This window comes from Zingiber officinale, chromosome 4B, assembly GCF_018446385.1.
Source record: "Zingiber officinale cultivar Zhangliang chromosome 4B, Zo_v1.1, whole genome shotgun sequence".
Taxonomy (NCBI): domain Eukaryota; kingdom Viridiplantae; phylum Streptophyta; class Magnoliopsida; order Zingiberales; family Zingiberaceae; genus Zingiber; species Zingiber officinale.
In genome coordinates, this window is record NC_055993.1 from 46772106 (window position 1) to 46792967 (window position 20862).

At 39.8% G+C, this 20862-nt stretch overlaps 1 protein-coding gene and 1 non-coding gene across 2 annotated transcripts in view; both read right to left on the reverse strand.

Annotated features, from left to right (window-relative positions):
- LOC121975021 (protein DETOXIFICATION 30-like) overlaps nt 1-20862 on the reverse strand; it is a 67204-nt gene that overhangs the window by 18069 nt on the left and 28273 nt on the right. The gene's annotated exons all lie outside the window — the stretch shown is intronic.
- On the reverse strand, nt 7053-7158 carry LOC121978933. Its single transcript, XR_006111254.1, has one exon. It is a non-coding gene; the product is annotated as a small nucleolar RNA R71 (small nucleolar RNA).

Consider the following 20862-nt stretch of genomic DNA (forward strand, 5'->3'; position numbering starts at 1 on the left):
CATCTTCTCGTCTATGGTCTCTACCTCCTCTTTCATGTCTTCTTCCCCCTTCATGCCTCCTTCTTTCTCTTGGTGAATCATAGAATGGTTCACTTTGATGAAATTCTTCATGATTAGAATTGCCCCCACGGTTGGAAACTTTTTCTCCTTCAAGTCGGTCCATCCTTTCGTGTATTTCTTCAAGTTGTCTTTGAAGTATTCTCTCAAATTGTTGAGTAAGTGCCTCCATTTGAAGTCTATTAAGATCTCGCCTCACCACTCTACTCACGTGGTTGCACTCAGATTTATCCACTCAGCTTCCTTTATAAGCTCTTAAGGAAAGAACCTTATCAATGTCTTTCTCAAGACAATCAAGTGAACAAGAAACCAACAAGAGAAATATGAGTAGAACAAGAGAAATAAATGGATAAAACAAGAAATTCAGCAACGATCAAGAGCAATGAAAGGAATATCTTTTGAATTCAGATTTCACAAAGAAAGAATATTGAGTCCTTTCAATTCACAAATCCTCCTCTTTTTTTTATATATTTTTTTTATTTTTTTTCCAATCAGAAACCAATGACTAATGATTCCTTTTTCTTTTTCTTTTTTTTTTGAATTTTCCTTTTTTTTTTTTAAGTTGAGGACCCAAATAGTGAATAGAAATTTGCGATAGATAGGGATGGAGAGATCAACAAAGATGGAGAAGAACAAAGATGAAAACAAAATACAAACCTGAAAATCAAGAAGCCAAGGCTCTGATACCAAATGATAAAGAAACCTTGTAAATAGATCGCCTTGAAATTCATCTTGGGGAAGGGTATTGACGCCACACTCAAGCAAGATGAGAAGGTGAGTGATAAGTCATGGAGTTTTGATCGCCACAAGTTGCCTTGATAAGATCGAAATTAGTTCTTTGCCTAAAAACAAGAAGGAAGCTCTCACAAAAGAGAAACTCAAATTTTCATTCAAACTTACATGATTTGTCATACAAGAGTTCTCCTATTTAACATCCCTTAAGATCCCCTATGCACTAATTATGCAATAAATATCATGCTTGCATGCATGGGTTTTATTATCCACTAATACAACCACTAATCCCTAATACTAGCTTAATGCAACCATGCATGCATGGTATTTGTTATACTAGCTTAGGAACTTTCAAAAATGCATTAAAAACCCACAAAGGACATCAAAAGTCACTTTAGAAAACCCCCCCCCCCATGCATGCACACGAAAATGGTCCTCATGTTGGACCAATTTCACTTTCAAATTGAAGGAATGTGATCCACTTAGTTGTTGCCTCCATTGTGCATTGATCCTCCTTTTCCTTGAGCCTCATTATTAAGCCTTCCAAAGCTTTCTTCATTCTCTTAGTCTTGGACCTTGTCATGGGTCCCCCAATTCCCTTCAATGCCTCTTCTTGGCTCACATCATCTTCCCACCCCTGGCCAGTGGATTTTTTCCTTCCCTAGGATTTGAACTCTAGACCTCCAGGCTAAGTACTAGAGTTTATGAATCCTGGTAGCCAAGTGAGTGTCGCTCACTTGGCTTCTTCTACCTTCGCCGACAGCCACTTCTCGCCACCACAACCGACGCCACAAAAATGAAGCCAGCGCAGCGACGCCAGCCGATCGTCGGTCGCCTCCTCTGTGCTCGTGCCCTAGCTAGCCACCGACCACCACAACCGACGCCGACTCTCTCTTCCTAGCACTATCGTCGGCCACCAGGTCTGACCTAGCGCCGCTGTCGCCTGTGCCCTAGCGCCGACAGCTGATTTCACCCGTGCCCTAGCACTGTCGCCGGATCCTTGATCACCTCCAACCAGTGGAGAGGAAGAAGGTAAGATTGGTTGGAATTTGGTCGTTTGATTTATTATCTCTATTTCTTGATCTCAACTTGATCCGACCAGTGGGAAAGATTCCAGCAGGGAGGTTGTGCTCTGTGGAGTGTTCTTGGTCCGACCCATCTTGTTCCAGCGTCAACAGTGGCTTGGTAGTGAGGTAAGGAGTAGAGAATTGTATTCTGGTTGTAGATTCTGTGTTGTTTGGAGTATTGTGATGATAGGTTTGATTTAGGTATGAGGTAATCAATTTATACTGGTGTGTTTCCTTATTAACGATCCATACTCTAGGTTAACTAGAGGTATTTGGTTTGGAACGACAGCAGATGCCCCCGGCAGCAGCTTTGATTTTTTGGCCACGATATTCAGCAACATCCTTGGCTGTGATTTGAGGTAAAGCATAAGGATTTGAAATATTTTGTAGGTGATTGCTAGTTATGTTATCAAGAAGTGTTAATTTTAGGTAGGATGAATGATCATGTTGATTAGGGTTCCTGGTAAATAAGGATTTGGGTTTAGCTATTTTGTTTACAATAAAACTTAGCTAAACCATATAATTTATTATAGGATTCGGATTCAGGACGAGCACTTCGACATAGAGGTTGATTAGCTCGATCTATATTGGAGGCGGGTACTTTGACTTTATGTCATTCGATATGCATAGCAGTGTTTTTAACAAATAGCAATGATTATGTTTCTTATCTGTTTCGGTTGGTCACTACCCGATCTGTTACATGCTTGTTTTGTTTACTTGTTGTGCACTTCATGTTGTTAGTTAGAGCCCTAGAGCCAATCATTTGATGATTGTATTATAGACTTGTTGTATCATATTCTTATATAAATAAAGGCATTTATTTTTAGTTATTATACTTACTTGTATTGGTGTCAAATAAACTAAGTATAATAGCGTCCTTGAGTAGAAGGTTCTTACCTATATCAATCGGTTAGTTGAACCGATGGTGAGATGATATAGGAAACACTACTCTTAATCATTCCTAGTCGAGTATTAACATTCAGGGACAATGTTAGTGCAATAAGACTAGCATGTAGGTCAACTCGATGACTTAATCTCACAAGTCATGGATATAGAGATATCAAGTTGACACATGGGTATGCATTGGAGAATGTATACTGAATGACCCGCCATGAGAAAATATCATGGATCATTATATGAGTGTCATATACTTTCTCATGTGGCTATTAGTATGACTACTAGTCCTTAGACCTGAAATCACCATAGTTCCCTACATAAGGAGTTATGTACTTTGGTTTCGTCAAACGTCACCCGTAACTGGGTGGACTATAAAGGCGATTACTGGGTATGTAACAAATTACGCGGAGGGATGTGAGTGATGTAGATGTGATCTATCCCTCCTATGTGACGGGAGCGACATCGATATTCTTGATAGAGTGAGACCACGAAGTGCATGGCCATGCCCAAATGAGTCAATATGAGATATTGAGCTCATTTGATTTAGTGAGTCTACTTAGAGATCAAGATTTAGATTGGTCAGAGGATGACACGGTCTATGCCTCACATTGATCAATCTAGATGTCTAGGATAGAAGGACACCTGTCATATATTATGAGGAGTCACAATTAGTAGTCACAAAGTGATGTTGGATCTCAACATTCTTGTAACTTGGGTAGTAATGATGTGTTGCTAGATACCGCTCATTACTTATGCTCCTAAATGGGTTTAGGGGCATTGCCAACTTTACAAGAACTTATAGGGTCACACACTAAGGACAATTAGATGGAGATTAGGTTCATATGATGAACCAAGAGGATTAGATTCATGTGATGAATCAAATTGGATTAAGAGTAATCCTAATTGGCTAATTGAGTTGGACTCAAGTTGATTCATGTGTTAAATGAGTCTAATTTAAATTATGACTCATTGAATCAATTTAATTAAATGAATTAGATTCATTATATTAAATTGGCTTGAATTAAATGGTTGGATTAGATCAACCATGAGAGAGATTAAGTCAAGTTTGACTTGACTTGAGAGGAAGAGGAAGAGTCAAGTTTGACTTGACTTTATGCCACATCATTTGTGCGTTGGCATTAGGAGAACCAATGATGATGTGCCACATCACCAAAGCTAGCACATGTGTGTGTCATCTCATGGAGGTTACAAGTCTCCTTCCATTTAATGTGGTCGACCACATTAAATGAGAATGAGTTACAATTGTGGTCGGCCACACTAATGTTATGTGAGGGGTTTTCATTTTTGTGAGTAATTCTCATTCATTCCTTCTTCTTCCTCAAGCTCTCCTTCTCCTATCCCTCTTCTCCTTGGCCGAACCACCTAGGTGCTAGCACACCTATTGTTTGGTCTTCTCCACCTAATTAGTTCGTGTGGATACGCATAGAGAGTTGTCTACTTTGACAACTTGAGATCCGACATCTCCTTGGACAAGCGGGACTCGCGTAGGGCACGCTACGAGGGTAAAACTCTTTAACATATAGTTCTAGTGTAGATCTATAGGTTGGTAAACTCATACTCATAGTTTTTTGAAAGTTTTATTCTTCGCACGGATCCGGTGGCGGGATTTCGGGGTTTCTGCGACGCGAAAAAGTAGTTTTTGCGGCCTGAAATACCCAACACATGTTAGTACCTACTTGATTATACATGCTTATAGGGGTAGTGACACAACCATGTTTTATTATGTTCAGGACCTAGGTTTTGATACCGTATCTGACCTGTGTACCTAGACCATTGATTAGGTCGATGTGTTCTAGGTACACATTATATATATGGATAGGTTCAGGATATTTTCTATGCTTAGTGTCATGCACTATCTCGCATGATTGCATGTTGTGCGATAGTCGACTCCATTATTGTTAAGCACATCGCCAGTTACATGGATCTGCACACACAACCACTCATGGGTTAGTGGTTTTTATCAAGTAGGGTGTGTTGCAGCAGGTGCTCTGTCAGTGCTACGCTGGTCCACTCATGGGTAGCGTGATGCAGCGTGGTATCACGTCAAGGATCCCTCCTCTGGACTGGCTCAGGGAGATGAGAGCATTGAGCTCCCCCACTTATGATTTGGGGTAGGAGGATAGGTGTACTCCGACAGCATCCCGTCCACTCGGTCACTCATCAGGAGCAGTGATGGCAGAGTGCACGGTTGTCACAGCCTTACCCACTCGGTCTCACCATCGTGTGTGAGATGGCTGACTGGCATCAGGGGTGACCAGGATATGTCATTAGCATCATACGCATTGATGCATTTATTGCTTGTGTTTGCTGCATTTATTTGCTACATTTAGATGGATGCATATGATTGACATGCATACAGGATTTATGACACTCTCAGTCTGATGACCTTGTTATACTTATACCCAGGTTCTGGTTAGTACAGTTTTCTCTTGTTTATTCAGTTGCATTTTATCTTTCTTATATCAGGAGACTGTGCGCATGATTACTGCTAGTTGTTATTTTCTTACTATGCATGTCAATATTACCCGCTGAGGAGTTGACTCACCCCGTGGTTATTATTACATTTCAGGTTGAGGATGTCCAGAGAGTTCCAGTCGCTAGTCCCCTACAGGTCGCAAGGATGTGTTGTTTCAGACTTTTGGTTCTTATTTTCTTATTGCACTATCTGGACTTGTATTAGTTTACTCTATGGATGTTATCGATGAGTTTTATTTGGATTTGTTTTACTACATGCCTGCCTGGATGACAGAAGAGGTGAGTAGATTTTGTTTCGTCATGTTTTGAGCTTTATGAGTGTAGTTGAGTAGGGTTGTTTTTTAGTTTTCTTATCACTGCTTTGGTTTATTTACTATTAAACAGCGTGGATGCTTGGTTGTTACATTTTTATTATTGTTATTGTTCCGGCCGTGTTGGCCGAGGTATATGTGGCCCTGAGGGCAATGTATAAAGTTTCAGATTGTCACTTGTACAGGGGAGATGCTGTCGAAATTTTATTCGGGCAGGGACTACCTGGGGCATGACAGTCCTGGTCACAGTGGTTTCAAAAACACACTTTTGTACTTTGAAATCCATTCTATTTTCATTTCCAAGATTCACTTTCCTGTATTAGGCTTCTCCACCACCAATGTTTTGTTCGAGAAGGTGATCTTCATAGTGAGCCTACTTTCTTTGGAGTAGCAAATAGACCATTAAAGGATTATGTCGCACTAAGCGCTAGAGGCTTAAGGTCTAGCATCACCAAAACTCGCAGCCACTGACGTTGTCTTAAGTCTGAACTTTCTATTGAGAGCAATAATTACCAAGAACTTTTGTTTGTTGAAGAAGAGATTAAGAAAATCTAGAAAGTTGCAATGAATATTTGGGATGCATCCAAACACGGAACTAAAATTGCAAGAAGAAACAGAAAGGATACAATTTATAATAGATTACTGAGAAAGAAGTAGAAATTATGGACCCGCCCTTGAGCACAAGCAATGAAGAAATAGAAAGGTTACAACTTACAACTTCAGCCAGATTTACTAATTGACTGCAAGCTTGAGTAACTAAACTATAGACGGTCCAGCTTGGCCTGACTTAGTTCGGGCCATGCTCACATGCTAAGCATAAAATTCAGATCAATTGGCACTCGAGCACTCTGAGCTCAACACTCGGTCACAATCTCCTTTCGATCAATCTGACTCGAGTTAGATAGAATGTATGACATACTTTGAAACATATCTTTACTTGATAATCATAGAGATCCAATCTGATAAGGAGGAACTCAGCAATGTTCAAGTATGTGGCCAATATTAAGAAGCCACTTGACAACCAAATAGAGAAAGAAGCAGGAGAGCTGGGGGATGGAAGGAGCCACTCCGTTGGTTCTTCCGCTCATTGAAATCATCGCCGTGGCCGCCGCCACCTTCTATGCTATCATCTTCATGGAGCTTCGCGAGGTCATAATTGACATCTCCATCCCAAATATTCTCACTCTCGACTCCCTTGAGATGAACAACTTTGAACTAAAGTCTGTTGTGATCTCAATGGTTCAACAGAATCAATTTGGTGGAGGACCTACTGAGGATCCCAATCAACACTTAGAAGTATTCTTAGAGATATGTAGTACCATGAAGTATAATGGTGCCTTTGTAGATGTGATTAGATTGTTTGTATTCACATTCTTGTTATGGGATAAGGCTAAGGCTTGGCTAAACTCTCTTTCAGCAGATAACATAACTACATGGGACCAATGTGAACAACGATTCCTCAAAAAGTTTTTACCTCCAAAAAAGACAATTTACTTGAGGAATCTTATCACCAACTTTATGAAAAAAGATGGAGAATCCTTATTCGAACCTTGGGATAGATTCAAAGGACTTTTACACCAATACCCTCACTTTGGATTAGAGAAGTGGCTCATTGCCCACACCTTCTATAATGAAATTACCTACCAGATGAAAGTGTCCCTAGACTCCGTAGTTGGCGGTGCTCTAATCAATAAAGGGTTGGATGAGGTTGAGGAGATCATTGAGAGAATGATACTTAATCATCATCAGTGGGTGTCTGAATCACGTAACTTAGCCATAGCCACTGGTAAGTATGATGTAAATACATTTGACTTGATTGCAGCCAAAATGGACATGTTAGCTAAGAGGTTTGATATGTTTAATGGAAATTTTTTGAACCTTACTAATGCATCTTATGAGTTATGTGGTAATGTAGGGCATGCAGCAGACACATGTCAACTGGGAACTATTACTGCATAGTTGGAGAAAATTGAATAAGCGGATGTGATAAACAACTTCAATGCAAGGTTAAACAATCCCTACTCAAAAATATATAATCCTAATTGGAGAAATCATTCCTTTTTTCATACTAGAACAATCAAAATCAAGGAGGGCAGAGAAATTTCAGGCAAGCTATGGAAGTTTAATTTTCCTCCCAACTAGATAGAATGGAGAAGATGATGGAAGGTTTCATAGCCAAGCTATCCCAAAGAAGAGAAGATGTTAAACAATTGAAAGCAATGCTTAATAATTTTAAAAGTCAAATTAATGTACTTGAAACTTAACTTGCATAGGTTGTAGCTCCTTGATGAGAACTCTGGGGAGATTTCTAGGACAACTGGAATCGAATCAAATTGAGCATTGTCACACGATTGTCCTGAGAAGTGGTGAAGCCCTAACTAAACCTCCTGTGCCTCAAACGAACAAAGAAGGTGACCAAGTCCACATGGATGGATATACTTAGAAGGACTTTGATGATGATCATACTCAAAAGGAACTTGAGAAGAAGAATGATAAATCTAGCCACAATCATCCACTGAGAACCTATGTACCTCGAATACCCTTCCAATAAAGGCTAGTGAAAGCTAAGAAGAATGAAGAATTTGCAAAAGTTTGGAGAAGATCAAGGTGTTATGCATAGATATACCTCTCTTTGATGCTCTAGACCAAGTGTGAAAGTTTGTCAAGTTTATAAGAGACATCATTTTGCACTAAAGAAAGATATCATTGACTGAGGAGTGTAGCGCACTGATTCTAAACAAGTTGCCTCCAAAGTTAAAGGATCCAAGAAGCTTATCCATACCATGTAACATCGGTATAACCAAGATAAGCCAAGCTTTTTCTGATCTAAGAGCAAGAATAAGTCTCATGGCTTATTTTGTTTGTAAGAAATTTGATTTAGGACATTTCAAATTAACTACTATGGCTTTCCAACTCGTTGACCATTCTTATAGATACCCTTTGGATATTCTAGAGGATGTGCCAGTAGATGTAGGTAACTTTATAGTGCCTACTGGATTTGTAGTCCTAGAGATAGATGAAGATCCTAAGATTCCTATTATCTTGGGAAGGTCTGTTCTTCCTACCGTCAGAGCTATAATTGATGTGAAACATCATAAGATCTCCTTATCGGTAAGTGAGAAGAAATTAAATTTGATTTATGTAAGACCTCTAATTCATACTTGCCAAGAACAGTTGTTGCATGTTAGAAGGCGCCCAGCCGAAGAAAACCATACCCGATGAGCAACCACCAGATGAAGCACCAAGGTTGATTAGTCAAAAGAGGAAACCAAAGATCAAAGGCGACAAGTATATCCTCCCAATACGAGCGAAGATGAAGCATGGGCCTCAAGACGCACCTTGCTAAAGGAGGGGAATGCAATCCCCTCAAGGCAGAGGCTCCTAATCGAGCTGAAATAGAGGTCAAGCTTATTACCTTAAACAAATGCTTCTTGGGAGTCAACCCAAGTCTTTTATTTTCATTTTCTTTTTTGTTTTTCTTTTTGTTTTTAATTTTAGTCTTTTTGTCCAAAATGGATGTGTTAGCTAAGAGGTTTGATATGTTTAATGAAAATATTTTGAACCTTGTGTTAGTTAGAGCCCTAGAGCCAATCATATGATGATTGTTGTATGGACTCGATGTATCATATTCCTATATACTTATAAAGGCATTTCTTTATGGTCATTATACTTACTTGTATTGGTGCCAAAAAACTAAGTATAATAGCGTCCTAGAGTAGAAGATTCTTATCTATATCAATCGATTGGTTGAATTGATAGTGAGATGATATAGAGAACACTACTCTTAATCATTCCTAGTCAAGTATTAACATTTAGGGACAATGTTAATGCGATGAGACTAGCATGTAGGTCAACTCGATGACTTGATCTCACAAGTCATGGATATAGAGATATCAAGTTGACACATGGGTATGCATTGGAGAATGTATACTGAATGACCCGCCATGAGAAAGTATCATGGATCGTTATATGAGTGTCATATACTTTCTCATGTGACTATTAGAATGACTATCAGTCCTTGGACCTGAAGTCACCATGGTTCCCTACATAAGGAGTTGCATACTTTGGCTTCGTCAAACGTCACCCGTAACTGGGTGGACTATAAAGGCGATTACTGGGTATGTAACAAATTATGTGGAGGGATGTGAGTGATGTAGATGGGATCTATCCCTCCTATATGACGGGAGTGACATCATGATTCTTGATAGAGTGAGACCACTAAGTGCATGGTCATGCCCAAATGAGTCAATGTGAGATATTGAACTCATTTGTTTAGAGTGAGTCTACATGGAGTTCAAGATATAGATTGATTAGAGGATGATACGGTCTATGCCTCAATTGATCAATCTAGATGTCAAGGATAGAAAGACATTGTCACATATTGTGAGAGTCACAATTAGTAGACACAAAGGTGATGTTGGATCACAACATTCTTGTAACTTGGGTAGTAATGATGTGTTGCTAGATACCGCTCATTACTTATGCTTCTAATGGGTTTAGGAGCATTGTCAACGTTACAAGAACCTATAGGGTCACACACAAAGGGAAATTAGATGGAGATTAGGTTCATATGATGAACCAAGAGGATTAGGTTCATGTGATGAACCAAATTGGATTAAGAGTAATCCAAATTAAACAAATTGAGTTGGACTCAATTCGATTCATGTGTCAAATGAGTCTAATTTAGACTTGGATTCATTGAGTCAATTTAATTCAATGAATAGAGATTCATTAAATTAAATTGACTTATATCAAATGTTAGATTTGATCAACCATGGGAGATAAGAAGTCAAGTTTGACTTGACTTGAGAGGGAAGATGAAGGGTAAAGTTTGACTTGACCAAATGTCACATCATATGTGACTTGGCATGGGGGCGTCCAATGATGATGTTCCACATCATCAAGGCTACATTAAGTGTGTGTCACCTCATGAGGAAGATCAAGAGCCATGACTCTTGGTATTCCATGAGTGGTCGACCACTTAAAAGGGGAATAAGTGCAAGTGTGTGCTAACTTTAATTCTCTCTTCTTCTTCCTCTCTACTCCTCTCTCCCTCTCCTCCATTGTCGTGACCATCCAAGAGTGCTAGCACACTCTAAGCGGTCTTTCTCCATCTCTTGTCAGTGTGGATACGTGTAGAGGAGTGTACGCTTGACACTCTACGAGATCCGGCTACCGTTTGGACGTGCGGGATAAGCGAAGGGCATCACTACAAAGGTATAACTTCTATCATGTAGATCTAGTGTAGATCTAGAAGAAAATTATGTATATGTAAATTTTTATCTTCGCACGGATCCGTGGCAAGAACTTCGAGGTTTTTCGCAACGTAAAAAGCGGTTTTTACGGCTCGAAAGTTTCAACAATGGTATCAGAGCCACGTGCGAAGTATATACTAGTTTTATTTGCAATTTTATCTAAAATTTGCAAATTTTTGTAGATTTACTAAATTTTAACATTTTTATGAGTATTTTTCTCTTGAGAGCGAAACAACAAGTGTATAGTCACTTGGAGGTTTTTGACCACTAAGAAAAATTTTTCGCAACGAGTTGGTCTCGGCCAAATCGGTGATCTAAGTGATTTTAGGTGCTGTAAGGTCTATGTAACACCCACAAAAATTAATTTTTGTGAGTAGGGGTGCTGCCCCTAACCCCGCAAGGGGAATTGTTACTTAACCTCGGCTAAAAAATCAACAAGCGAGATTGCTGCAAAGTTGCGGCTCATAAAGGATTGTTAGAATGGCAGTAAATTTATGAAAATTTATGAAAAATGCATATTTTGAATATGTGTGTAATGTGTTCATGGTTATGGCCCAAAAGACCCAATATGATTGGAAATTATGTGTTGTAATTCATAATACGGCCTGCGAGCCGTCATTTGGTTGTGTGTGTTGTATTTTGTTACACGACCTGTGTGTCGTGCCCTCCTTCTTTTAATATTCCTGTTGTAAAAGAATTTAAGACTCGAATGGAACTCAAGTTTCATATTTGTAATGTACAATTGAAGATGGAATTACAAGAAGGAAGCCGACGACACAAGGTGAACAAAGGAAGACCTTAGAGAAGGTGCTATCCCTAGGTTAACCATTCGATCTTCTCATTGGCTTGAGAGGATCGTAGAAGGGCCATAACCATGTCACATTATCTTTGTATATTGATATATTCTTTGTGTGTATGTGATGCATGCTAATGTAGGATAATTAGTGCCTTAATGCATATATGATATGAATTCATGATTAGATTAGATCTTAATCAAGTCAACTCGATATGCCTACCAAGTTTTGATACCCATCACTACCTAGATCATTTGTTGTTGTTGAATCTGCCAAAGCAGAGCAACGCATATAATATTGGTAGGGTGCGAAGGGAAAATCTTGGTCCCGCCTATCAAAGCTTGGGTGAGTACAAACTCAATTAGATTGAGTATAACTAGTTAACTCAATTGGATCGGGTATAACTATAGGCGTTTTCCAATGGTTGGAAGATAGGATACAGTCACATTTATACTAAATCTTGGGTGATTTAGCCAAAGCTAACTCAAGTTTTAGTATAAATGAGGATCTTGATCCTATAAACAAGAGTTGCATAGAGATGTAATTGATAATTAGTTATCTACCAATTATACTAAGTCTTGGGCGATTTAGCCAAAGCTAACTCAAGGCGTAGTATGATGTGGATCTTGTCCCGCGAGAATTATAGCTAATTGGTATGAATCTAGTAGTGTGGTTTGACCACATCCATGACTTGATTCTACATAAGTCCTATAATTCAGTGGGAGCATCATTTAGTTAAAGGCCTAATTAAATGATAAATGGAATATGCTATTTACTTTCTACATTATTTCTGTTGTAGATTGTCATGTCGACAAACATGAACACTTTCTCCCTGTGTTCTATCCTTGATAAGGACAAGCTCAATGGAGCTAATTTCCTGGACTGGTATAGGAATCTGAGAATTGTTCTCACACAAGAAAGAAAATTGTACGTCCTGGAGCAGCCCATTCCGGAGGGACCTCCTTCCACTGCCACGCGAGCTGATCGAGATGCTTATAAGAAGCATCAAGATGATGCATTAGATGTGTCATGTCTCATGCTCGCGACCATGAACTCTGAGCTTCAGAAGCAACACGAGTTGATGTCTACTTATGATATGGTTGAACATCTTCGTCAACTATATCAAGGATAAGCGAGGCACGAGAGATTTGAGATCTCCAAGGCACTGTTTCAGTTCAAAATGCAAGATGGGACTCCCGTAGGTCCATATGTGCTCAAGATGATTGGGTACATAGAAAACCTACAGAGGTTGGGATTCCCACTTGGCCAAGAACTGGCCACTGACTTGATCTTGTAATCCTTGCCAGAGAACTACAGTCAATTTGTAATGAATTACAACATGAACGAAATTGACATGCCACTGCCTGAGCTGCTAAGTATGTTGAGAACTGCTGAGCTCAACCTTAAGAAGGTAAAGCCCAACTCCATTTTGATGGTGCAAAAGCATAAAGGCTAGGGCAAGCCTAAAGGTAAGGGAAAGTCCCAAGTCAAGGGCAAAGGCAAGATAATGAAACCTAAGATGCTACCTGCTTCCACTGCGGTCAGACCGGGAACTGGAAGAGGAACTGCAAAGGATACTTGGAAGATCTTAAGAAGAAGAGAAGTGAGACTTCTACTTCAGGTATATATGTTATAGAAGTCATCTATCTATTTCTGTATCGTGGGTATTAGATACGGATGCGCTTCTTACATTTGTACTAATGTGCAGGTGCTGAGAAATAGTAGGGCATTGACAAAGGGCGAGGTGGACCTACGAGTAGGCAATGGAGCACGGGTTGCTGCTGTTGCTGTAGGAACTTACTTTCTATCTTTGCCCTCTGGGCTTGTGCTGGAATTAGATGAATGTTGTTATGTGTCTACTCTCACAAAGAACATCATTTCAGTTTCTTGTTTAGACAAGAAAGGCTTTTCGTTTATAATAAAGAACAAATGTTGTTCCGTTTACTTAAACGATATGTTCTATTGTAGTGCACATTTGATGAACGGACTCTACATTCTAGACTTAGAGAACCCCATTTATAACATAAGTACCAAAACGTTCAAGTCAAATGATATGAACCGAACTTATCTCTGGCATTGTCGCTTAGGTCATATAAATGAGAATCGCTTATCCCAGCTCCATAAAGATGGTTTGTTGGACTCATTTGATTTCAAATCATATGAGACATGCGAGTCATGCCTACTGGGCAAGATGACCAAGACTCCCTTTAGTGGACACAACGAAAGAGCGACTGACTTGTTGGAACTTATACATAGTGATGTATGTGGCTCTTTCAATGTCGCTGCTAGAGGTGGTTATAGGTACTTCATCACATTTACTGATGATTTCAGTAGATATAGTTATGTGTATCTGATGACACATAAGTCATAATCCTTTGAAAAGTTCAAAGAATTCAAGAATGAAGTACAAAACCAGCTAGGCAAGAGTATTAAGATACTTCGATCAGATCGAGGTGGTGAATACCTTAGTCATGAGTTTCGTGACTATCTAGCTGAGTGTGAGATTTTATTCTAACTCACTCATCCTGGAACACCATAGTGGAATGGTGTATCCGAAAGGAGGAATCGTACCCTATTAGATATGGTACGGTCTATGATGAGTCACACAGATCTTCCTATATCTTTTTGGGGATATACTCTAGACACAGCAGCCTTCACACTTAACCGTGTTCCATCCAAAGTTGTGATAAAGACATCATATAAGATATGGACTGGAAAAGATGCCCAGATGTCTTTTATGAGGATTTGGGATTGTGAGGCTTACGTTCGACGTCAAGTCTCGGACAAACTAGGACCCAAATCCGATAAGTGCTATTTTATTAGATATCCCAAGGAAATGAAGGGATATTACTTCTACATTCCCAGTCAGCACAAAGTGTTTGTGGCTAAGATTGGGGTATTTCTAGAAAAGAACTTTGTTTCTAGAAAAACTAGTGGGAGTATGTTCGATCTTGAAGAAGTTCAAGATATGGACCATAGCATTGAAGCCTTGATGGAAGTTGAACTAGAACCACAAAATGTTGTGGATGATGAGATTGTTCCACAAGGTGTTGAGGAACAACAACCAGTTCAAGTATACCTACCTCTTCGCAGGTCTGATAGGGTACATCGTTAGCCTAAGAGATACTCATTTCTCTTGTCTGACCATGATGACGTTATGCTCGTTGAGAAGGAGCCTACCTCCTATCAGGAAGCTGTGATGAAACCAGATTCTAAAAAATGGCTAGAGGTTATGAGATCCGAGATGGAATCCATGTACACCAACCAAGTATGGACTTTGGTTGATCCACCTGAAGGCGTCAAACCCATTGGGTGTAAGTGGGTCTTTAGGAGAAAGACTGACATGGATGGACTTATTACCTATAAGGGTCGCTTGGTAGCTAAAGGTTTCAAGCAAATTCATGGTATTGACTATGATGAAACTTTTTCTCCAGTAGCGATGTTTAAATCCATTCGGATCTTGCTTGCTATTGCAGCATACCACGATTATGAGATCTGGCAAATGGATGTCAAACCCACATTTCTGAATGGAAACTTGCTCGAGATGTGTACATGACACAACCTGAGGGTTTTGTAGATCCATTGCATTATGGCAGAGTATGCAAGCTGCATAAGTCCATTTATGGACTAAAGCAAGCTTCTCGGAGTTGAAATCTTCGATTTGATGATGCGATCAAATAGTTTGATTTCATCAAGAAATAAGATGAGCCCTGTGTCTACAAGAAGGTTTTTGGGGACACAGTTGTCTTCCTTGTATTGTATGTGGATAACATACTACTCATTGGAAATGACATCCCTTTGTTGCAGTCTGTAAAGACTTGGTTGGGGAACTGTTTCTCAATGAAGGACTTAGGTGAAGTCGCCTGTATTCTAGGCATAAAGATCTATAGAGATAGATCTAAAAGATTACTTGGTCTAAGTCAAAGTACATACATTGACACGGTATTACTACGGTTTGTCATGCAGAATTCCAATAAAGTATTTCTGCCGATGTCATATGGTGTGAGTCTTTCAAAGACTCAAAGTCCTTCTTCAAGAGAGGAGAGAGACTGCATGGATAAGATCCCTTATGCTTCAGCCATAGGATCTATCATGTACGCCATGCTATGTACTTGTCCTGATGTTTCGTATGCTTTGAGCATGACGAGCAGATACCAGTCAGATCCAGGTGAGCATCACTGGATAGCGATCAAGAATATTCTTAAGTACTTGAGAAGGACTAAAGAATAATTCTTGATATTTGGAGGTAATGGCAAGCTAGCTGTAAAGGGTTACAGTGATGTCAGCTTCCAAACTGACCAGGATGATTATAGATCGTAATTTGGGTTCATGTTTTCCTTGAATGATGGTGTTGTGAGTTGTAAGAGTTCAAACCAGGACACAGTTGTTGATTCTACAACAGAGGCTGAGTATATTGCTGCATCAGAAGCAGCAAAGGAGGCAGCTTGGATCCGTAAGTTTATTACTGAGCTTGGGGTGGTTCCTAGCATAGTCGATCCTATAGAGCTCTATTGTGACAACAATGGAGCAATTCCGTAGGCTAAGGAACCTCGCTCACACCAGCGGACCAAACACATACTACGGCGTTTCCATCGTATTCGAGAGATCATCGATAGAGGAGATGTGAAGATTTGCAGAGTACCCACAGAGGCTAACGTCGCTGATCCCTTGACCAAGGCTTTGGTACAGAGAAAGCATGATGGTCACACTAGGTCATTGGGCCTTAAAGCCAACATTGATTGGCACTAGTACTAGTGGGAGATTGTTAGTTAAAGCCCTAGAGCCAATCATATGATGATTATTGTATGGACTTGATGTATCATATTTCTATATACTTTTAAAGGCATTTCTTTATGGCTATTATACTTACTTGTATTGGTGCCAAATAACTAAGTATAATAGCGACCTTGAGTAGAAGGTTCTTATCTATATCAATCGATTGGTTGAATTGGTAGTGAGATGATATAGAGAACACTACTCTTAATCGTTCCTAGTCAAGTATTAACATTCAGGGACAATGTTAATGCGATGAGACTAGCATGTAGGTCAACTCGATGACTTGATCTCACAAGTCATGGATATAGAGATATCAAGTTGACACATGGGCATGCATTGGAGAATGTATACTGAATGACCCACCATGAAAAAATATCATGGATCATTATATGAGTGTCATATACTTTCTCATGTGACTATTAGTATGACTATCAGTCTTTGGACCTGAAGTCACCATAGTTCCCTACATAAGGAGTTGCATACTTTGGCTTCGTTAAACATCACCCGTAATTGGGTGGACTATAAAAGTGATTACTGGGCATGTAACAAATTATATGGAGGGATGTGAGTGATGTAGATAGGATCTATCCCTCCTATATGACGGGAGTGACATCATGATTCTTGATAGAGTGAGACCACTAAGTGCATGGTCATGCCCAAATGAGTCAATGTGAGATATTGAACTCATTTGTTTAGAGTGAGTCTACATGGAGTTCAAGATATAGATTGATTAGAGGATGATACGGTCTATGCCTCAATTGATCAATCTAGATGTCAAGGATAGAAAGACATTGTCACATATTGTGAGAGTCACAATTAATAGTCACAAAGGTGATGTTGGATCTCAACATTCTTGTAACTTGGGTAGTAATGATGTGTTGCTAGATACCGCTCATTACTTATGCTTCTAATGGGTTTAGGAGCATTACCAACGTTACAAGAACCTATAGGGTCACACACAAAGGGCAATTAGATGGAAATTAGGTTCATATGATGAACCAAGAGGATTAGGTTCATGTGATGAATCAAATTGGATTAAGAGTAATCCAAATTAAACTAATTGAGTTGGACTCAATTCGATTCAAGTGTCAAATGAGTCTAATTTAGACTTGGATTCATTGAGTCAATTTAATTCAATGAATAGAGATTCATTAAATTAAATTGACTTGAATCAAATGTTAGATTTGATCAACTATGGGAGATAAGAGGTCAAGTTTGACTTGACTTGAGAGGGAAGATGAAGGGTCAAGTTTAACTTGACCAAATGCCATATCATTTGTGACTTGGCATGGGGCCAACCAATGTTGTGTTCCACATCATCAAGGCTACATCAAGTGTGTGCCACCTCATGAGGAAGACCAAGAGCCATGACTCTTGGTATTCCATGAGTGGCCGACCACTTAAAAGGGGAATAAGTGCAAGTGTGTGCTAACTTTAATTCTCTCTTCTTCCTCTCTACTCCTCTCTCCCTCTCCTCCATTGACGTGACCATCCAAGAGTGCTAGCACATTCTAAGTGGTCTTTCTCCATCTCTTGTCAGTGTGGATACGTGTTGAGGAGTGTACGCTTGACACTCTATGAGATCCGGCTACCGTTTGGACGAGCGGGATAAGCGAAGGGCATCGCTACAAAGGTATAACTTCTATCATGTAGATCTAGTGTAGATCTAGGAGAAAACTATGTATATGTAAATTTTTATCTTCGCATGGATCCGTGGCAAGAACTTCGAGATTTTCCGCAACGCAAAAAGTTGTTTTTGCGGCTCGAAAGCTCCAACACCTTGCTAATGTATCTTATGAGGTATGCGGTGATGCAGAGCATGCAGCAGACACATGTCAACTGGGAACTATTACTGCACAACTTGTGAAAATTGAACAAGTGGATGCGATAAACAACTTCAATGCAAGGTCGAACAATCCCTCCTCAAAAATATATAATCCTAGTTGGAAAAATCATTCCATTTTTCATACTAGAACAATCAAAATCAAGGAGGGCAGATAAATTTTGGGCAAGCTATGGAAGTTTAATTTTCCTCCCAACTAAATAGAATGGAGAAGATAATGGAAGGTTTCATAGCCAAGCTATCCCAGAGAAGAGAAGATGTTAAATAATTGAAAGGTATGGTCCATAATTTTGAAAGTTAAACTAAACTACTTGAAACTTAACTTACATAGGTCGCTAGCTCCTTGACAAGAACTCTAGGGAGATTTCTAGGACAACTAGAATTGAATCCAATTGAGCATTGCCATGCGATTGTCCTGAGAAGTGGTAAATCCCTAACTGAACCTCTTGTGCCTCAAACGAACAAAAAAGGTGACTAAGTCCACATAGATGGATATACTTAGAAGGACTTTGATGATGATCACACTCAAAAGGAACCTGAGAAGAAGAATGATAAATCTAGCCACAATCCTCCACTGTGAACCTATGTACCTCCAATACCCTTCCAATAAAGGCTAGTGAAAGCCAAAAAGAATGAAGAATTTGAAAATTTTTTGGAGAAGATCAAGGTGTTTTGCATAGACATACCTCTCCTTGTTGCTCTAGACCAAGTGCAAAAGTTTGTCAAGTTTATAAGAGACATCATTTGGAGGACTTTGAGACAATATCATTGACGGAGGAGTGTAGTGCACTAATTCTGAACAAGTTGCCTCCAAAGTTAAAGGATCCAAGAAGCTTCTCCATACCATGTAACATTGGTATAACCAAGATAAGCAAAGCTTTTTCTGATTTAAAAGCAAGGATAATTCTCATGGCTTATTTTTTTTGTAAGAAATTTGATCTAGGACATTTCAAATTAACTACTATGGTTTTCCAACTCGTTGACCATTCTTATAGATATCCTTTGGATATTCTAGAGGATGTGCCAGTAGATGTAGGTAACTTTATAGTGCCTACCGGTTGTGTAGTCCTAGAGATGGGTGAAGACCCTAAGATTCCTATTATCTTGGGAAGGCCTTTCTTTGCTACCGTCGACGCTATAATTGATGTGAAACATCATAAGCTCTCCTTAGCGGTAAGTGAGAAGAAATTAAATTTGATTTATGTAAGACCTCTAATTCATACTTGCCTAATTGGTGGTTGCACCAAATTAGAGCAGTACATGCTCTGATACCACTTGTTGGATCAAAAAGAACGCTAGAGAGGGGTGAATAGTAATCATTGAAAAATCATTATCAAGTCAAAGTATGCAGCGGAAAATAATAACGAAAACAACGCTAACACACCAAGTTTTACTTGGTTCGGAGTCTTCATTGACTCCTACTCCAAGGCCCGCACGTGATAGTGCTTTCATTGGACAATCTACTAATAGTTCATAAAAGAGTTACACAATAAGTACAAGAACTATAAAATAAAGTTACCGACAACAAGGAAAATAAAAATTGAGCCATAGGTTGTTGGAGAAGCTTCACAACGTTGTAGGAGCTCTTTGGAGCAACGCGCAAGAAAGTAGTTGCAGAGAGAAGTTGTGTTTTATGCTCCTAGTGGAAGGCTGCTTATATAGGTAGTTTCGGGCGCCTGGACTGTGACGTCAGTCATCCAATCAACGCGCTCCAAGCTAGCGACAAGATTGATTTTGGGTACTCCGGCTACCCGGATCACTTCCGAGCGCCCAGACCACTTCGGGCACCCAGACCAACTTTTCAGCAGCCTTTATTTCCTGTAAAATGAAATTAGTCCTAGACAATAAATGTAATACCCTGTTTCTGAGATTCTAGTTAAGTATGACTTAAAAGGTTAGATGGTACTATCCATATCACCAAGGTGCACCTTCCTTTCCAGAAACCGAAACTTAAGAACTCCAAAGTTAAGCATGTTTGGCTTGGAGAAATCTGAGGATGGGTGATCTCCTGGAAAATTTTCCAGGGTGCATGCGAGTGAGGATAAAGCACGCTGAAAGAACCTCTTGTGGTCTGTGGAGCTAGTCGTCAACCTGATGGACAATTCTAGTGCCGTGCACGGTTCAGTTCAAGTGGGGCCAACCCAGGCTGGGGCGTTACAGATGGTATCAGAGCGACCTAGCGACCGTGAGTGCGCCTGTGGCAGGAGCACCCAGGGCACCACCTAGCGAGGGAGATTCTAGGATTTATCTATGGTGTGATTCGTGGTTACACAACGAGGACATTGTGTCTTTAAGTGGGGGTGATTGTAATACCCCGGTTATAAGATTTTGGTTAAGTATGGCTTAAAAGGTTAGATGGTACTATCCATATCACCAAGGTGCACCTTCCTTTTCAGAAATCCAAACTTAAGAACTCTAAAATTAAGCATACTTGGCTTGGAGAAATCTGAGGATGGGTGACCTCCTTTGAAGTTTTCCAGGGTGAGTGCGAGTGAGGACAAAGCACGCTGAAAGGACCTCTAGTAGTCTGTGGAGCTAGTCGTCAACCTGATGGGCAATTCTGGTGGCGTGCCCAATTCAGTTCGGGTGGGGCTGGCCTGAGCCTGGGCGTTACAATAAAACTTATATTACCCT